A 21,131-nucleotide genomic window follows, 5' to 3' on the forward strand; every position below is an offset into this window, starting at 1 on the left:
ATATTCAAGTTTCAATACAATGCTCCATAATGAAGTGCTAAAGTATCCTACCTACCTGAACTGTTTAAGTGAAGTGAAAATTTTGATTCGATTTTCTGTGTCGACGAGTTTACACATCTGGATATCAAAATCTGACGGGTCTAATATAACGGCGCATTTAGATGTCATGAAGCTTTAGATCGGAAGAGTGTGAATTTTAGTGGTGACTGGTGACTCATAAAGAATAAGATAAAGATAATAATATGAACTCGTGTTTAAATTAAGAATTATTAAATATATGAGATTCAGACGATTTTGAGCTTTATTGCATGAACTCTCATTAGTCTCATTGTTAAACTAACACTGAAAGCTATGTCTGCTGTATATTTTTTTCTTTTAACTTCAGCATTTAGTCGTTGGCTTGGTAATTACTCCTTTCGTTTAGTCAAAATTTAGTTAGTAAAATATGTGTTTGCATCATTTTTTTATTCTACTAGCTTGTCCTGGGATGGCTTCAATCATAAAAAACTTTTATATACTTACAATTCAGGAATATATAAATCTTTTAAGAGTATTTTCAATGGTGGGTTCCCAATAAAACAGTAGGAAAATGACAATGTTTTAATACATTTTCTTTTGAATTGTTATAACAAATAATTTTTTTTATGTCAAAACACGAAACATGTAATTAATTAGGCCTTGGCAAAAAAAGGAAATAATTTCAAACATTGGAGATTAAAGTAGGCTACGTTTAATGATTGTTTTACAATTTGTTTACACTACTTATGATAACTATGAGGTTATTAACTCTGGTTTTCATTCAACTACATAAACCATTTGTTTTCTACTATCAAAAATTTACGTTTTTTACATTACTCAAAAGGAATATCATTTTTCATTCTGCCACACTGCTGAGATGAACGAGTGATAGTGGTGATAGTGGTGATAGTGGTGATAGTGGTGATAGTGGTGATAGTGGTGATAGTGGTGATAGTGGTGATAGTGGTGATAGTGGTGATAGTGGTGATAGTGGTGATAGTGGTGATAGTGGTGATAGTGGTGATAGTGGTGATAGTGGTGATAGTGGTGATAGTGGTGATAGTGGTGATAGTGGTGATAGTGGTGATAGTGGTGATAGTGGTGATAGTGGTGATAGTGGTGATAGTGGTGATAGTGGTGATAGTGGTGATAGTGGTGATAGTGGTGATAGTGGTGATAGTGGTGATAGTGGTGATAGTGGTGATAGTGGTGATAGTGGTGATAGTGGTGATAGTGGTGATAGTGGTAGAATAATAATTCTCAGATGGTTTGGATTAAAATTGCAGAAGGGAACGATGACATCAAAACGATCGGGCTGTGCTAATTGAAGCATAAATGAAGACTGTTCCCTGGCTTAAGTCCAATCAAGTTTTCTGGTCCCTGTTGGAAGTCAACACGTTAGCAATAATTATCAATTGTCCAATCACCGTTTAACAGATTTAAACGTTTGATAATTTGCGTATATAAAGTGGTAAACCGTTTATTCTGTTACAGTTTTTACACCAATACCATAAACTTAATTGGATTATTGAAGATTTTTCTTGCAAAATAAGTGATATAATGGAAGCTTTTTCGACAGTACAATTATTATTAGTGATACGTTTTCAGTTTAGGCAGTGGATTGAGCATTTTAGTACTAAGTTATATAATTGGCTGTTGTCCATGCAGGAGTGGAGTTGTTATAATCGTGTTCAACAGTAGGCCTAATAATTTCAAATGAACAATATTATTCAAACCCCACAACAAAAACATAAAGGCGTTCCACTTTTTCAGATTGTGTTTGTAATGTGGAAAATAATTACACTCTACACATTAGAATATAATGTATTATTTAAATACTAGTCCATTAATCAAGATTGTTATAAAGGTGCTTGATTGGATAAAGTAACACTAAAAATGTTATTTGTGTTCAGCACTAAACATTTTTTATAATTCCGAAAACAAACCATTGTAAATAAATTATAAGTCATCGATTGTTCTTCTCCTCTAACTAAATGAATATCATTTAAAAGCTTAAGTACTTTCAAATGCATTAATGACATCAAGAAGTAGATGAAAGCTACTTCTTACAGTGTAATAGGAAGGCTCCAATTCAACTCACCTTCCTTGGACTCAAAAAAAAAAAAAACATACATTATCACGTTTCTAAAAATTACTTTTGATCACCATGATTTTAACCCAGATCTCTACAACACCAACCAGAACCCAGACCACATTATAACCAATTGGCCAGCAATGCTCTCTACTACGAGCACATTATCAGCAATGCTGTGCTGATTTGTAGAGTACATTTACACAGCTTCAACACTGTTTAAGATTTGGAGACTATGTTAGTCCCCCGTGTAACTCACGTCGCAACACAATTTGTTCATTCTCAGATTGCTTTATTCGCTATGAAGACACATTTCTCTCATTTGCCTCTCTTATTCCTTGCATGTGTTTTTATTTGTGTAGTCAGGAATGTTTCAGATTCTGTTCTGCTTTTATCTATCCGTGGAGTACAATATAGTATACATATAGTATACATAGTATATATAGTATACAATATAGAATATTACGTTACTAGTCCTGAAAATAAGTGTTTACCGGACGAGTGTGATCGTTCCCGTGCGAGACGAAGTCGAGTACGGGATCACCATACGAGTCCGGTAAACACATTTTGGACGAGTGACGTACGATAGTTTACGCTATACTACTACTTACGTTCAAATCTTTATATATTACCACCAACTAAAGAACTAAAAATCACTAGTCATAACCTCTCTGTTTTTGTTTATAACCACGCATTGCCATCCAAATACAGTATAATCAGCTGATTGGTGTCCGTTAATAGTATATTACGTTACTAGTCCTGAAAATAAGTGTTTACCGGACGAGTGTGGTCGTTCCCGTGCGAGACGAAGTCGAGTACGGGATTACCATACGAGTCCGGTACACACATTTTGGACGAGTGACGTACGATAGTTTACGCCATACTACTAAATTTGTACAAATCCTTATATATTTCCACCAACTAAAGGACTAAAAATCACTAGTCATTGAGAGGTTATGTTTTTGTTTATAACCACTCATTGCCACCTAAATACTAAATACAGTACAATCAGCTGATTGGTGTCCGGTAAAACTCATTGCAGTACAGTAGTACGCAATGAAACCCCATTTGAATAAGCTGGCGGCAAACAGCTGTTTTCTGGACTAAATACTTGCGTGGGAAGTTCGTCAAAATAATGTAGTGTGGCGTAATAGTATATTACGTTACTAGTCCTGAAAATAAGTGTTTACCGGACGAGTGTGGTCGTTCCCGTGCGAGACGAAGTCGAGTACGGGATTACCATACTAGTCCGGTATACACATTTTGGACGAGTTACGTACGATAGTTTACGCCATACTACTAAATCTGTACAAATCCTTATATATTTCCACCAACTAAAGGACTAAAAACCACTAGTCAATGAGAGGTTATGTTTTTGTTTATAACCACTCATTGCCTAAATACTAAATACAGTACAATCAGCTGATTGGTGTCCGGCAAAACTCATTACAGTACAGTAGTACGCAATGAAACCCCATTTGAATAACCTGGCGGCAAACAGCTGTTTTCAGGACTAAATACTTGCGTGGGAAGTTCGTCAAAATAATATAGTGTGGCGTAAAATTCATTACAGTACAGTAGTACGCAATGAAACCCCATTTGATTAAGCTGGCGGCAAACAGCTGTTTTCTGGACTAAATCCGTGGGAAGATGTCAAAATAGTGTAGTGTGGCGTAAAAACATTTATTTTATAACAACCTTTAAATAATGTATCTTGTTCTTGTATTGCTCTTGTATATCACATATCGCTACGTAATGATAAATAAAAGTGTCCAATTGCTTGTGTCTCGTTAGTGAAATATTTTTAAGGTTCAGGAAAAAAAATTTATTTTAAGCGAAATTCATATACACCTTACATTCATTAAGGCTGTTCTTATAACCCCTAACATTTTTATTGTTCATAATTGATTCATTGATTTGATGCATCAGTGCAAATCGGGTTAAACAGGGTGAAATAGTTTTGGATCGGGAAGTGATGTGTGAGTAAAGGGCACATTGTAAACAAATTATTTTCGTTGTGAAAGACGTTTGGAGCAAAATTGCTTATTCAATTTGATTGGAATTTGTATGTTTTACTTAGGCTAAGAGTAAACGTTATCTAAGTACGAGTAACAGAGAACAGCCGCTTGTAGAAATAGCATAGACTCAAACCAAACGTGTTTGTAACGAATTTAGCATCTTATAAGAGTAGCACTCTATCAATTACTTATTTTAAGTTTAAACAGGAATGTTCTGCCACCCATAGTGCATCGCATTATTCAAACGCTTGATTTGTTCGTAAAGATGTAGCGTTTACTTGTAATCCTTTCTTAAACGACATTCTAATTACTTTGATAATGACTTTATAATGTTTAGTATTAAATCAGTTTAGACTAAAATCAACTTACTCCAATTGGGGTTTAAAGGGTATTTCCTTTACCTATTCTGTACGTACCCGTAGGTGGTGTTATATTGTCTGATTATTCTGTACAACAACGTAACATTTTTGGCACAAAGAACCCGCCCTCGCCCCAGGCAGAGTTAGTTTGTACTACTTTTGCATCATACATCGTCTTTGTCCGCCCAAGCATTCGTATTTTATGTTAGATAATGAATGACTTACTATAATAAATCGTGTTCAATCCTTCAGAACTAATTCCAAGCCATATATTAATATATTTACTTTACAGTACAGATGCATCATGTAGAGTTATAGAATATAGTTTAAGGTTTATTTCGAAATAAATCCTATATTTGGAAGTGAGTTTTAATATTTTATTTTCATTCATACCTAAACTTTATGCAGAAAATTTCAGCAGAACAGATCAGTAACGTGTATTATGCAGTATTTTAAAATCAGCTTGAAATTAACATTTGATATACAATATTTTATCCCATTTGATTTCATTTTGATCATTTGTTCGCTTGATTTCTTATAATTTGTAGAAATAGGGTGGATTAAATAGTAAATACACACACATTATTTGTGAGCTTCCAGTTCAGTGTATATGCATCAATCGTTCTCAAACAGAGATAAAACATGAATTAAAGTGTAGATTCTTAGAAGGGTACTTTCCTGTTAAAGGGAACATTCATTATTATCGATGATTTTTTCTCGATATATCGATATTAACAAATTGAAACATGTCAGCTGACAACTACGATAAATATTGTTCAGTATCAACAAACGATAATGAAATGAAACTGTTCTAAAAAAATAACCTAACATAACTAACCAAACTTGCTGTGTAACATTCCATGTTTAACTTGCCTTTTCTACTCAAAAGGAATTTTTAAATAGTACAGCAAGTTTGGTTGGTTATGTTAGGTTAGCTTAGAACAGTTTCATTTCTTAATCCATATACAGTAATAGACTATTTTAGCCTAAACAAGATCAGTTGTCAAGATGTAATGGATCGGTAAACAAAAATATCGATATATCGAAAAAATCATCGATAATAATGAATGTTCCCTTTAACAGGAAAGTACCCTTAGAAGATACAGATTGGAAATACATATTTCTCGAAACCACACGACTAGAGAAATGTGTTAGTAAATATATTGATTAATAGGTGTTTTACACAAAACACATTGACGTGTTACTACCTCACAGATGACGAACACGAAACACAAAACGGCTCCACCCAACACGAGTCTGCCTCCGCGGGAGTCCGTGTATGGCAGTTATAGCCTTCCAATTTATTCGCAATGAAAATACTACCTGAAGATTTGAGACTACTAAACAGTTAGAGTCAAACCACTAATTTATATCCTGGTAAATTGATCAGCATGTTGCATATATACCGTGTGGAAGAGCAATTTAAATTATATGTATTAAGAATAAACTAAGCTGTGATTCGGGAAAATGTCAATCCTGAGCTAATTGATGACATGTCATATGAGCTCATGTGGCTCTTATGACGCATAATGATTCAATGTCGGTCAGAGACTTGTGTACAACAGTTAGGATTTCAAACAAATCGTCTCCATTCTGACCACAATAGTAAAATAAATTATTAGGTACTTTGCTTCAATTCTTTTCGTTTCCTCTCAAATAGACTTTTTGGCTGCTGTATGTTTCACTTCTAGAAGTTTTCATTTTATTTGCTGCTAAATAAACTACACTTTAAAAACCTATAGCTTTAGACTTTTGATTATTCATTTAATTGGGTGTGTTGTCTGTATTGTGAAATACTCATGTATACAAGACTTAAATTCATACATTAATTCATATAGTTTGTTTATTAGTTTTTATTTTTGACAAACTTTTTTATTATTGAAACTAGCTACCAAAATGAAAATTTCATTAATTTAGTCATGTACACATCTTAGTCATTTTCTCTTAAATAAAAATAAATTAGACATGTTAAAATCGCTATCTACCAGTGTTCAAATATCAAATTTTATTAATATCTCGAAGTTAAAAATAGACAGTTAAATTAAACCACCGACAAAATAATTAAATAATTCTTTTTGTCTATGATTGAACTGAACTACACATACGAAAATGTGATAAGCTAGAGTATAAATGGGATGGCTCCAAAGAAACAAAAGAGGACAACGTATGGTTGGTTAACCTCGGAGTTGAAATGTGAGCATACATCAGAAACTTACCCGGCATGCATGGCAACAACCCAGGCTGTTTCGTTGGATCTATAGTTATTGCATATAGTATTGCACACATAACTAATAGAGCAAAACTGGTCTACAGTAATGAGCTAACAGTTGTAATGTATTACTCTTAAATTGATTATATTTAGAAATAACTAAACACGAGCTGTTGGCCCGTCCTACGTAAGGGAATCGAGTAGTCCATTAAAACTGTATACAGGGTGTTTTTTAAAAAACTTGCATCTTTATTTATGTAAAAACCGCAATAGATAGAAATATGCAGTTTGCGGGAATCATCTATTGAAGTAGGGGGCCCAATTGTTTTGAATTCAACGTTACATTCACATTCCCCCCCTTTCCCCCCCTGCCCCCAACTTATTTTTTTTTAATAGCAAGGTACCCCTTGTGACATATCAAATGAAAGAGCATGAAAAAAGAAAATGTTTGATGAAAAAAAATAAAAAATCGGTTCATAAATTTGCGAGATATTTCCCCCCTCCTTCCCCGGAACTTGATTATTTTTTTAATAGCAAAGTACCCCTTGTGACATATCAAATGAAAGAGCATGAAAAAAGAAAATTTTTGGTGGAAAAAAATTTTAAATCGGCTCATGAATTTGTGAGATAATCCCCCCCTTTTTCCCCTACCCATAACTTGTTTTTTAATAGCAAGGTACCCGCCCTTGTGACATATCAAATGAAAAATAAATTTCACCAAAAATTTTCTTTTTTCATGCTCTTTCATTTGATATGTCACAAGGGGTACTTTGCTATTAAAAAAAATCAAGTTCCGGGGAAGGGGGGGGGGAAATATCTCGCAAATTTATGAACCGATTTTTAATTTTTTTTCATCAAACATTTTCTTTTTTTATGCTCTTTCATTTGATATGTCACAAGCGGTACCTTGCTATTTAAAAAAAATAAGTTGGGGGCAGGGGGGGGAAATGGGGGGAATGTGAATGTAACGTTGAATTCAAAACAATTGGGCCCCCTACGTCAATAGATGATTCCCACAAACTGCATATTTCTATCTATTGCGGTTTTTACATAAATAAAGATGCAAGTTTTTAAAAAAACACCCTGTATATTGTGTCCATTACTAATTCAAGCATAGTTTAAGCAGTTCAAAATTTATAGTAAAGAAAAAGCTGCCAAGACGAATTATAAACATCTGATCATTGTTATTTTCCCAACCTTTCCTCAAAAAGTATAGTAGTAAAATAATGTTCATAAGCTTTCTTTTGAAGATTCGTGAACTTCGATTAGTATACAGCAATGGTTATAGAATCTTACTTATTTCCTATAATCAATGACAAAATCACGGAGTAAATAAACTAACCTCATAGTTTTAAAGATTTTTTTTATTCCGCCAGCTGTTTTTATATCAAATTATATCGCACTATAACATACTAAATATTTTAAGACCGCTCAAAAATTCATTTAGAACATCTAGTATTTTACTATGTATATTTAAATAAACTCTCATCCTTTTACCGAATAAATGAACGTATCAATAATTATAGCATTACACTAGTATAAATAAGTAAATTCTACGTATGTCATTTCCTTTTCATCCAAATGCTGAATTTGTGTCGAAAACGCTGAATGTTTACAGCTGTTACGTTAAGCAAATGATATTATACCAAAAGCTAGAGTAGAATCTTAGACATCACATTCGATCCCCACGTTAAATTTGTATCCAGTTTTTTATCAAAATCGTTGTAGTTGATGTGAGCCACCTACAGATTGCGCTGATCTGAATGTTAGCGTCGACTGCTACACTTTTTAAAATTTGAATCTCAATTTCTAAAAAACTGAAACCCTAAAATTAAATTATGGCTTCGACATTAACTAGTACTAATAAATACTAACAATTAATAATAAATACTAGTACTAAATAAATAAAGATAGTCTGGTTATGTCAATATATTCCCCATAAATACAAATCGTGTAATTTTCATTGTCGTTCTTTAGTGACATCCGTGTTTGCAGGAACTAATTGGGTTGTTGACATCTCCAAACTCGACACGAAGTTGGGAGAAGCAAACTTACCATTTAACAAAGAACTTTGTGTCAGAGATTCAACTTTACCGAATCTCTGAAAATGTTATGATCTGTATGATCTCTATGTCTCTGTATGATCTGAAAATATAAAATGTTGACAACCAAGCAGGGCATCGTTGTGCATTGCATGCGATCTCCATTACGACTTGTGCTTATGATGGAATTAGGCCTACTATTATTTATTTATTTGCTTATTTCTTCTCCACGGTTAGGCCTACACTATTTTACAGCAATTACATGATATGTTGACATGTTAGTTTCTAATATATCACAAAATTACTAAAGCAACAGTAACTATAACAATAAATATACGACAAATATAACAAATAATATAACAATAACAAAAGCATAAAGAGATTTGAACGTAATAACATTATAAATAGCTAAAGTTTTGACAAAATACAAGTAAATGTGAGTGCTTGACGTTACAATCTAGGATGATATTGACAAACAATGAAGAACCGAAAAGGTAAATTAATAGGACGCCTGATGATTTAAAGCCTGACTACATTGAGAAACAAGAAACAGCTGATGACATAATAACGGGGATAAAAAATAACAGCAAAACAACAACAAAAGGGGGATAAATAAAATTTTCATCACTCCGTAACGAAAGTAACTACTTTCGATAACAGCTGACATCAATGAAAGTAGTCGTTTCCCAAGCTCTAATTTAGGGTGAGGGAAAATCGATCAGCTGATTTTCCCTCGCTCTAAATTTACTTTCCCTCGCTCTCAATTAGTTCTATATTTATTCACTACGCGCGCTAGTGTTTTGTAATGGTTTAATTTAACGATTTGAATCAGGTGTATGTATTGTTCAAAGTTGTTTTATTCTTTTATTTTGAAATTTAAACAAAATGTATTGAGATGATACGTAGGTTTCCTCTTAGAAAATTTTATTTTATTTTATTTTGATGTTCAATCAAATTAATTGAGAAATAAAATAGTTGTAATATTACTGAGGTCTGCTATTCTGTGTTTGTATATTTTTGCGTCGTGATGAAAAGTATCGTTCATAACTCGTACCGAAAGTTATTATCCGGCACTTGCTCCATTATTCCCGTCCTCGGCTTCGCCTCGTACGTGAAAATAGCTCTCACATACTCGGCTTCGCCTCGCACGTGAAATTGATGTTCCCTGTGTTCGGCTTCGCCTCACACAAAAACTTGAGCGCGCGACGGAAAATGCCACTTTCGATCCTAGTAATGAAATATACTATTACAAAATTACTGTAACTAATGACTAGATGGATACAAGAATAGTTAGATAAAGAGCTGGATGATCCTCGACCTGAAGACGTGAGTTGAAATGCCAAAAAAGTCGACATCAGCTCCAACTTCGCTCCCTAGCCGGTGTAGACGAGATATCCCACTGTTGTAGGCATAATATGTTGGGAGGAACTGCCGTTTGAATAAGGACTCAGAGCGTGTTTCTCTTGGTGCAGTGAAGTTGATGCAACTAAGAAGTTCTGGGCAGTCCATGAAACCATTAACAAGTTTGTATAAGAAGAGAAGATCCAGAAACTTGTGTCTAATGCGAAGAGGTTGACGGTTATATTGTATCTCAAGGTCACAAACTGAGGTTTGGGAGTATTGAAAACCAAGTTTGAATCCTAACATCTTGATTAAGTGTTTTTGGACTTTCGCAAGCATTTCCAGGTGCCCCACTTGATAAGGTGTCCAAATTGTTGAGCCATATTCAAGTATCGGTCTGATCATTGTTCTGTAAACGTGTAAAGTACAATAAGAGAGTGAGGGTTAGTAAAGTCTTTTGATGACTTATGAATAAATCCTTGTAATGAATTTTTCCTGTTAACAATGTTGATTTTATATACTAGTAATCTGTTTTATCATCTTGACCAGTTTTGCTATATTATATCTAAATAAAATACAGTACCTACTAAAAAGCGCTTATGTATAACCGTAAGATAAACTCACTATATTTTATATCTTGGAGGTTTAATTCGTCTAAAAAGTTAAAAGCTTGGTCATGTTTCCCTGATATAATCTTCCAGATATTGCTTTAGTTACGAACTGCAGTAAGTTCCAGCAAGTTTTACTGGTTCGCTTTTTTGACATCACTAAGTTGTACTAACTTATATAGCCTACGTATTTTACAAAATACATGCGTATAGATTCTGTTAAACATTACTACGTTAAACTCATTAATTTTAATGATATGTAGAGCTGAAAAATTAAAAAATTTCTTTTTTCAAGGCCCAACTTAATATGTTCTATCTAAAAAATTCGCCATGGATGTGATATATACTACGTAAGTAAGATAAGTTGTAGATTGTTGTTTTAAAGACTGTATGATGTGAAATACGAAACAGCTTTCAGATGCATTACACTAAACTAGATAGGTATCTGAGAGTAGTTCGGCCGAGGTTGCCTAAAACAATTACAGTTATCTAGAATTGGTTTTTGAAACACCAGAGCGCAGCTTATCGTAAGCTTCTTTTGTTGGGGAGAAAACATCTCACATAGATTACTCAAAAAGAAAATCGCATGAGATTTCTTTGACATAATTCCAATTAATCTTCTTTTCACATTTAACTCGTTGAAATTTCAATACAATTGTTTTACAGTATTTTGTTTTTACTTTTACGATTTATTCAAATTTATGATTGTTTAGGTTAGTTTTTATTTTATATTGCATGCTATTAAATACAAATTCCGTTAACATTGCAGCACTATCGCAATGTATATGTTATGGGTCAGTACAGTTAATTATAAAGTGAATCATTCATAGACAAATTATAATGATTTCCTTAACATTATTGTGATGAGCTTCTTGTTTCTTTTTTTTATAAGAATACCGTGGTTTTAAACCCAACCAATTTCTAACCATGTTCATGATGAACGGAGTGTTTGTGCTATAACCACAAAGCCGGTGTCTACGGCACATATTTTTCACCATCAATTAACAGTTATTAACTAGGTAATCGTTTACAAAATAAAAAGAGCGTTCATTTAATAGCATGATACAGTTCATACATATTCTGCTGTGAAAAAACCCATTCAAAACTCTCTCCCTTCGCAATAGACTAAGTACCGTGCAGACACAACACAAACTCCAGTAGATTGCTATCGGATAATTTTATGCTGTAAAGATTGCATCAGTGACTACTACACATCAACTTACTACATCTAACCAGGGTGTCCCTGAATATGCATGCGATATGTTCTGTTCTCATTTGTTTGTCTAATGCCCTGCTAACTACTTCCTTTAGCCTACATATGATTTTGACCGACTGTTTTTAGTGCAATCGGATAATTTTAACCGATTCAATCAGTAGAAAATGTAATGTTATTGTAGAGTTTGTGTTGAATTGTTGTCTTTATGACGTACTGTAGATGGATCTGAATAGTTGTTAGGAGACCCTAAATTCTGTTGAATAGGCGAACCTTTTTCTTGAGGGTGTGTTCAAGCTAATGCATCATAAGTCATAGCATAAGTAATATACTATACATTTGGGTTATCCAAACGCTTAGATTATGGAGATCGGTAAAGTGGTCAAACTCAATTACAGTTGTAACAATATTAATTAAACCAATAATCACTCATTTTTTCATTGCATAGCTACAGTAGGTTCTCATTGCATAGTATAGGTTGAACCTTTCGAGAACTGTCATTATATCACGAAACTATCTATCCATCAAAAGTTTTGTTTGTTCAAATTCGTCATACAACTCATAAATCAGTTAATATATAATTATTGTGTTTTTTTTTTAAATGTTCTTTTATAAACCTTATAAGAAATATCGTTTTTACTAAAAGTCAATAAGTGGAGACACTCAGTTTGAGTTTTATTGAAACAAGTTTGCTCTGGAGATAAAATAACCCCGTTTTACAACGCGTCTGGTTTATTGAAACTTTTATACATTTTTTAGAGACTCGTTAACTGCAAAATGCACTTTATCATTCCGAATATAAACTCTTTCTTTTAGATCGTAAAACTGTTACTGTTTTACTTTGTATGTAGTGTAGACCTACGTTTCGTTTGTAGTACAATCAAGTACTTTTATGACCAAGAATGATTTAACGGTTTTATAATTTTCAATAAGCAAAATGCATGTTAAAGTGTTTTGAAACTAAAGTAGTTGCAGGTTTAAACTAGACTTTATTGTTGGACTCAGAGTGACAAACGTTTTGTGTAAATAGACAACAGGTATACAAATGTATAATTTAATTTAGAAAAATTTAAAATTTAAATATATATATATATCTGTATATAGCCTAAGTACATACATATGAAAAATAGAATAATAGGGCTACTATATATAAATAAAGATTAAACATTAATAAACTTAGTACCCAAATAAAATTATTTATTAAAATATTTACTGACTATAGTTTCGGCTCTAAGGCCATTTTCAAAGTAAACCTTAGACCATCTTCTTGTAGATAGAAAGACGAATCATAACTAAAGTAATTTTGCTTAACAGTTACCTCTGTAAGTTTGATAATATCATTTATTTCATTAATAATTTGTTGTGGTTTATTAGGTTTCTTTTCAATATAGATAATGTTTCTCTGGTTGGAATATTCGTATACGTATTTTTTACTTTGAAAATGGCCTTAGAGCCGAAACTATAGTCAGTAAATATTTTAATAAATAATTTTATTTGGGTACTAAGTTTATTAATGTTTAATCTTTATTAAGTACATACATGTATCTAAATACTGTACTAAGTGTACACACATCCATAAAGCCCAAAGTACCCATGAACTTTTGAGAAAACTACAAGTCACACCCCCAAAAACCATATACTTAAAATGTTCGTAATGACGAGAAACCTTGTGCAATACCACAGACAAGGGAAAATACTATCCATTATTTCATAAATTGCCATGTAGGCCCTAAGGTCGTGATTTCTTTCCAAAGGGAACTTTCCATATACCTAATGTTAAAAACACCTCAGCTTTACTTAATTGTATGTAATTCTATCAATGTATTACCTTATTAAAATCAAGTGCGATTATTTGTTTGTATTAGGATACTGAATTTAGTTTTTTTTTATTTCAGCTTCACTTAACCAATCAATACTAATGATAGTTTTATTAATACTAATGGAGTCAAACGGGGCGAAGCCCGTGGGTAACAGCTAGTTGATACTAATGTTTACTTGTGAGTTAAATATTATCATACTTCAATATGTATAATGTGTAAAGTAATTTGCATAACCTATGTTGAAACGTTATACAGATTTTACAGTACACGATACTTAGTAATAATTTTTAAGTCCTTTAAAACTTGTACCAATAGGCCTACACAATACCTAGGAAAATGAAAACCTAATTGAATAATTCACATACTCTTGTTATAACGAAGATAGCTGGTGTAATTTTTTTTTCTTTCTAAAAGATCTTGGGAAACTGTACACGCAAGATTAAACAAGGACATTCTTTCCAAGACATTGAAAAATCGACCTAGGGCAACTTATTCCGTCTAAGACATGACTGACTGCAGTTTTGTTCTGGAAGTTTAAAGAGCAATGTTTCAGACGGTTCAGAAAAGATTAATGAGAGTCGTAAATTGTTTTAAATGTTCTAAGTTAGGATTTAAAAATAATTTAGATTAATCACATCTTACAGCACAAAAGAGATCTGTATAGAACACTGTTACAGTATTTTCAAGCAATAAATAATAATATGTTGTTTAAAAAATTATATTGGTTTATCTGCTTGCACTTATTTTGTGGAAGATTTGGTAATTCGAAGTTTGTTTCAGTTTACATGTATACTCTAAATTAGTACTTTTAATCTAATCGTTAAAATATAAATAAGGTGAGGAATATTATTAATGATAATATTTAAGTACATACTCCCCTAAAATTAACACAGTTAATCGTATATTTTAAATTGTAAACCATAGTTTTAGATACCTCTTCCCTATTCGCTATGTATGATTCTCATTTCCATAGCATGGTAAATTTTTTGTCGCCGAGATCACAATTATTAACCTTTTCCGGATTAATGAAAGATTATATTGTTATGAACGTGTAAGAGAATAAGCAAATCGGAAAAGCTTTTTAGTTTTCTTCAATTGTTACTTTTTAAGCTAATACTTCACTGAATGTTCAACTTAGTTAACATGGTGATTATTTTATTGAATAACTTACTTAAATACAGTGATATATTAATGTTTAAAGTGCTTTAACTGTAATATATCTCGCAAAGTGTATAAAAACTTTGAACAATTTAGATGTTTGGAACGATCGATGGCAACATCTGTGTTAACGACCTAGCCAACTTTCCGCCACAAGCATTAAGGACTGGGGCAACAATTAGAGAATATCCAATGTAATGGCTTTATAACTTGGAATATCTTCGGAGCCATAACTCTACACCAATTTGGAATCCGTGATAAATTAAAACCGAGCAGAGCAAAAACAAATCTATTAAATTATTAATATTGAGTTTCTTAGAGCAAAGTTTAACTTTTTTCAATCTAGTAAACTGTTTCTAGAATCAACTACGATACAGTTATTTGGGAATGGGCGTCTAGTAATGGTGTTGTCGTTCTATAAATCAGCAATACACCCATTAAAAAAGACGTCGACATTTAAAAACACCTACTATCACTTTTGCCATAAATTCTTTTCTGGAATGTCCCATCTTTTTTATAGGATTATGTTAAGCAGATACAGAACTGTATACTTCCGTTTCTCGACGGACCAGAGAATGTGAGCCAATCTCTACCGTAAACCCTGCAGCCCGGTCCGCCACTGACATCAGCTGATTACTATCAAAGCAGCAACAGCTGTTGGGCTGTTCTGGTGTGCCGAGATCGAGCCCAGGAGCCCCGCCCCGTGCCTCGGGCTCAAGTATATTTATACTTGAGCTCAGAGCTCGGAACTAACCGTTGGACATGCGCTTGCTCCCTTTTTTAAGAGGAATCAAACTTGTTCAACTTACTATAGTTAAATAACTTTTCTGATTTTAGTAACCAGACATTTTATTCCCATGTCGAAGTTGTAGTAGTTACGAAATGGTAATTATCGTGGTTAAAGTGATTCTTTGATAGTGAGTGCGGTTTTAAATTAAAGATTTATATTTTGTACAACACCATTTTTACTTACTTACTGACTGACATGGCCACTTGTGCCCAAACTGGTACTTGGCCTCGCCAACACGTTGTCGTCAATTCTTTCAGACCCCCGAATCATTATCTACAAGCCTCATTGTCCCCATATCTTTCCGGAATTGATCCCATCACCTAGCCCTTGGTTTTCATACTCGTCTCTTTCTGAGAGACTAAGAATGATTCTCGTAATTCAGTTGTGGCGGATACTCCATACTCCTTCTTCACACATTGGACCATATACTAAAAAGTCTGGAGACCCCCTATAACTTGTTTAACGGCTCGTACTAGAGAAACTACACTCCGCACACCTGTATTGCATGTTATGAAGTTTTTGGGCATACCCGCCACTTCGTGTACATCCCCAAAATGGAAGATTTCTGGGAAAACTAAAAAATTGCAAACGGTGAGACCCATCTAGCGACCCCACATTTTAAAAGGTCGTGGTAAAGAAAACTAACAACGCAAACTAGACGTATCTATCTTAACCCAGTAAAATGTGGCATTCAATTAAAATCTTTGGAAATCTGAAAGATCCTTCTAAGGATTTCAATTTAATGCCTTAAGATAGAGACCTCTCATGTTAGTTTTCTTTTATCACGACCTTCAAAATGAGGGGTCACTCGATGGGTCTTACCGTTTGAATTTTTGGCAGGTCCAAATTTACCAACTTTTTTGGGGTCGTTTTAATGTCCAAATTCACCAACTTTCTACCTTTAGCAGGTACGATATTTCTCCCGGCGGGCGGGGAAGGAATTCCCTCCGAATAGTTTGCCATCGCCTGCTCCGTCTCGTCTCGGCGAGAGTGTACTGTAACCTAACCTAACCTAACTTAACCTAACCTAACCTAAACAAACCTAACCTACTAACCTAACCTAACCTAACCTAAAGCTGCCTGAAACAATCACAGCTTAAACAGTACTATTAGGGCTAAGCAGTACACTCTCGCCGAGACGAGACGGAGCAGGCGAGGGCAAACTATTCGGAATTCCTTCCCCTCCCGCCGGAAGAAATATCGTGCCTGCTCCAGGTAGAAAGTTGGTGAATTTGGACATTAGAAACGACCCCAAAAATGTTGGTGAATTTGGACGTAGCCGAATTTTTTGAGTTTTCACCAAAATCCCCCATTTTGGGGATGTACACAAAGTGGCGGTTATGCCCAAAAAGAACTTCATAACATGCCATAAAGGTGCGGAGAGTTTAGTTTTTCTAGTTTGTGCCGTTAAAAAATTACATGGGGCCTCCAGACTTTTTATTAACCCTGTATTACTAAATCAACACCATTCTTACCCAATCAAACTGAGTGAACAGCTTATTGTAAACTGTAGTATCTTGTTTGGCATATTAACTATCACAGTATTGAAAACTAATTAATAGTTTCACTGTAGCACGTGAGTACCTAGCTCTACTTGAATATCAACATTAGCTGGTCAAGGTATATGGGATGTCAATTTAGTATCAAAAAGTCGATGTAAAACTAACACAGTTTAAATTTCAGTAAAACATTTTACTTTAGATTAACCCTTAAAATATTATGAGTTCTTATTATATACTTTTAAAACTGACTTTAAACATTTTAGGTAAACACACATTGTTTTGCTCTAGTAAGACTCTTATAATAACTGTTCAAACTTCTCTTGAGTACTATAACTTGAAATGTTCACCTTAGAAAATAAAATTAATGCAAGTAGTTCCGGTCCCTACTATGTTTGTACGTCTCCTAAAACCATCCACGAAAGTCAGCACAACTCCTTATTTCGTTATTTTTCACAACGTCTGAGCCTAAACGACTAAGGAATGCTCTCCAGAGTCGAGGAGGAAATATCTTGAAACACATCAATCTCCGTATCAGATGGGCCTACGAGGCGCCGCGGCCCAAGTGAGTCAGATTTTATCATCTCTACATTTCAATAACATTTCTGTCCAGAAAAAAAACCTTTTCAATTACGTATTTTAATTAACATTTTGTCTATGCCATGTGATGATTCGTGCACGGAATATGTACCTTGTTTATTTATCTGTAAAACATTATTGATTACATAAAACACAATTCCAGAGGCTTTTACAAGGCCTCGAGTAGTTAATTTGGCTCATACGGTTATACAATTACAATCCTTAATTCAGTAAACTAAAATAGATGTAATAGTTTTTGGTGGTTCCTATATGTTTTATAGTTGTCAAATTATAATACTTTTATAAGTTTTAAAATTTACACCACATAGGCTATAATTTACTCTGGATTTGTCTATTAAATGATTTGCCAAAACGTGGCATAAGAATCTAAATAATAATAAGTAAATTTATCAATTTGAATTCACGTCTTTTCTTCCCCTGTACCGTTGGAATGACGTAACAAGACATCAGTTATGTGAAAACAGAACTCAACGTGATTGCAGCGTCAAGTTTCATAATTGAAATTGAAAGACTTGTGGCGCAAAATTCTAGGGGAAGGAATAAACTAGTATTCACATAAGTCAGGCTAGGCCTACCCCTAGAACCGGCCAAACTCAAATTTCTTCCCCGGAGTGCTCAGAAGGAGCCGAGAAAAATCCAGGGGTCGATACGAAGTTGGCACGGCTTTGACTGATCAATTTATTGAAATTTTAATCGAAGGCTCAGAGCTCAGGAAACGTTCAGGAAATCCTGCAGACGCTCAGTTGGAGCTATATATCATCCTTAGCTTCGTTAAAGTGTTTTGTTAAATTTTGCCTAACCTTTGGAATGACTCTGTAGGGCCGACGAGTATGCAATCTTAGCCAATGTTATGTAAATCGTATTAAAATGCAACTAATTAGTTAAAGACGTTGGTAATCGATCTAATATCGAATGTAAGGTAAAACAATTCCTACAGAGTCGCCGGGGCCTAATTAATATAACTGAACGGATAATTTATCGTGATATGGTTTAAAATAAATTTAGTATTAATTTTCGTAGCTGATTATTCAACTCAGCTGCTCCCAAGACTTGATTCTTTCACCCGCCAAAGACGGGGTTTAGAACTCAGACGACAAGTCTCGGGGTATTAAACGACGAATTGTCTAGAATAATTTAAGTAAACTAACAGAATAAACGTAATTTCGTAGCAAATTAATTTAACCGAACCGAAAGATATCCACCGCTAGTCACTGGCAGGCAGGAACTGGCGGGTCAAGACTCAAGTTAAGTTATTAAATTTAGACAATTCGAATCGGGACTTTAATAAAGCGAATATGAATAATAGATTAAGAATTGCGTGAAATGAAAATAACGTAAAACGTGACAAGGTCCTAACTAAATATGCTAGCAAACCTTCGTAACAAAATCGTACAGTCGTGTCGATTATCGTACGAGCGTACATGTAACGTCGAAGTTACTTCGAAGACGACGTGACGTACGAACGAATAATCCTGTCTTGGCTTGGACTTGGAGTAAAATAAAATCCTTCGTTCCTTTCCTGCCCGCTCGAGGCTTACGCGCTCAAGCGGCGAACTCAAGTACTACTAGACATCAGCTGATCGCGATCGCTCGCAATTCGCAACTTCACTTGTTGTTGTGTTGTTGTGTTGAGCTGGTCTAGTTTGGTATTTACTCAGGGGAGGTATAGAAGAGGCTACGATGACAGCTGTGGGCTTCTTATTAGCTGAGAGAACGCCATTACCGTAACAAAACGGCCAGTAACCATCGGTCTCGGTGGTCTAATGGTTAGCGTGCCGGGCTGATATACTGTAGGTCCCGGGTTCGAATCCTACTGGTAGCGTTAACTTTTTGTCCAAGATTTTTTTATTATCAGCAAGTTTGGTTGGTTTGGTTCGGTTATTACAGTTTCATTTTAAGTCATTATAAAATTTTAATTGAGCAAATTCTAGTTTTATTTAATAACCAGAATTATTTTTCCGATTACTAAACTTTTGTTATATTATTTCTTTATCAGCAAGTTTGGTTAGTTCGGTTAGGTTATGATAGTTTAATTTTATAATTAAAAAATAATAAAATTAAATTTGAGACATTTATAATTTTATTTTATGAACAGAACTATTTTTGCGATTAGTAAACCTTCGTCATTGCCAAAATGCTCTATACTACAGCGCTGTTCACGGAGGAATTTTGAACTAAATGCCTCATTCGTACCTCCCCTAAGTCAGACCCGTCTAGTTTCGTCTGTCGTCTGTCAACAAATAAACACCAGTTTGGGGTTATGTCGTCGGCGGCGTTAAATATCCTGTAAAATCGGCCGGTTTAACTTTATTATGACAAACGAAGTGCTATTATGAATAAATATGTAGTTGTGGATGTGTTTGTGTACTTCACTGTGAATAAAAATAGGCCTACGTTCTTTGGCCCATAGCCCAAGCTATGGCCAACACATAGGCCTAGGAGTAGGCTATTGTGGTAAAAAATCGGGTAAGTTCTAATGTTCATTTATTCGTAGTACGTTTTTAACCCCCTTAAAATTTTGCACCTTACAGACTGAAATAGAAAAACGTTGGTAAGCGTTTTATTTATTTATTTGCCAACGGATTTACACCAATTTTACAGTAAATTGCTCATTATGACTAGATAATCCATAATAATAACAATGAAAGAAGTGTCAAATGTAACAATAATAAGAGTAAGTACATGTGAAAAACTTGGACAAAGAAAGAACTGAGTAACGATAAGCAAATACATAGTTGAATGAATAACGAAGATATGTATACAATAAATGGCACATGTACTAACCTAGAAAACAATAAATAATATAAATAACAATGAAATAACAATAACATGATAAATATTTTAGTGAGAACAATAAACAATGCAAATAACAATGAAATAAAAATGAACAATATAAATAACAATGAAATAACAATAAACAGATAGGTACATAAATTTGTTCGCGTTACGTCTCTACGCGATCGTTTCAAACCTTAATTTATTGGTGCATACGCCTTGATGAAAAAAGCATTCGTTTGGGTTTGAAGCGTGCATTGCCAGACTATGTTATCAGTAGAACTATTCTGAGTAGTTTACAAAAACAAACATAACTCTTTATAGGCACGTCGATTGATAGGTAATTTTAGGTGGTGCCCTAGTGATGCAAATACTATTGGTAGTAGTGTGGGTAGTAGTTATTTCTATATTTGAGTTTAAAAAATCAGCTGAAGTCGGAAGCATCCGCTGTTTCATAACTTGCGAACTGATACGCTAATTTTGCTGATGAAAATAGTTCTTGGTAAACAGGCCAAAAGTGGATTTTCGCTCGACGCTCATTTTCCGACCTCGGTCGGACGTTACACTTAAGTTTGTAGTCACGAGTTAC

At 34.0% G+C, this 21,131-nt stretch overlaps 1 protein-coding gene across 8 annotated transcripts in view; it reads left to right on the top strand.

Moving 5' to 3' along the window:
- Positions 1-21,131, top strand: part of LOC128991704 (monocarboxylate transporter 2-like) — a 512,626-nt gene that overhangs the window by 473,488 nt on the left and 18,007 nt on the right. Inside the window, exon 1 of one of the 8 annotated variants that reach the window (XM_054414819.1) lies at positions 20,069-20,233. The exons of the other annotated variants lie outside the window; for them this stretch is intronic. The gene's annotated coding sequence lies outside the window, so the exon portion shown is untranslated. Of the gene's footprint in view, positions 1-20,068; positions 20,234-21,131 lie in introns of those variants that run through there. 8 annotated transcript variants of the gene reach the window in all.

Source organism: Macrosteles quadrilineatus, unplaced genomic scaffold, assembly GCF_028750875.1.
Source record: "Macrosteles quadrilineatus isolate MER2022 unplaced genomic scaffold, UCM_ALF_1.0 Scaffold_4__1_contigs__length_99947679, whole genome shotgun sequence".
NCBI classification, from domain to species: Eukaryota; Metazoa; Arthropoda; class Insecta; order Hemiptera; family Cicadellidae; genus Macrosteles; species Macrosteles quadrilineatus.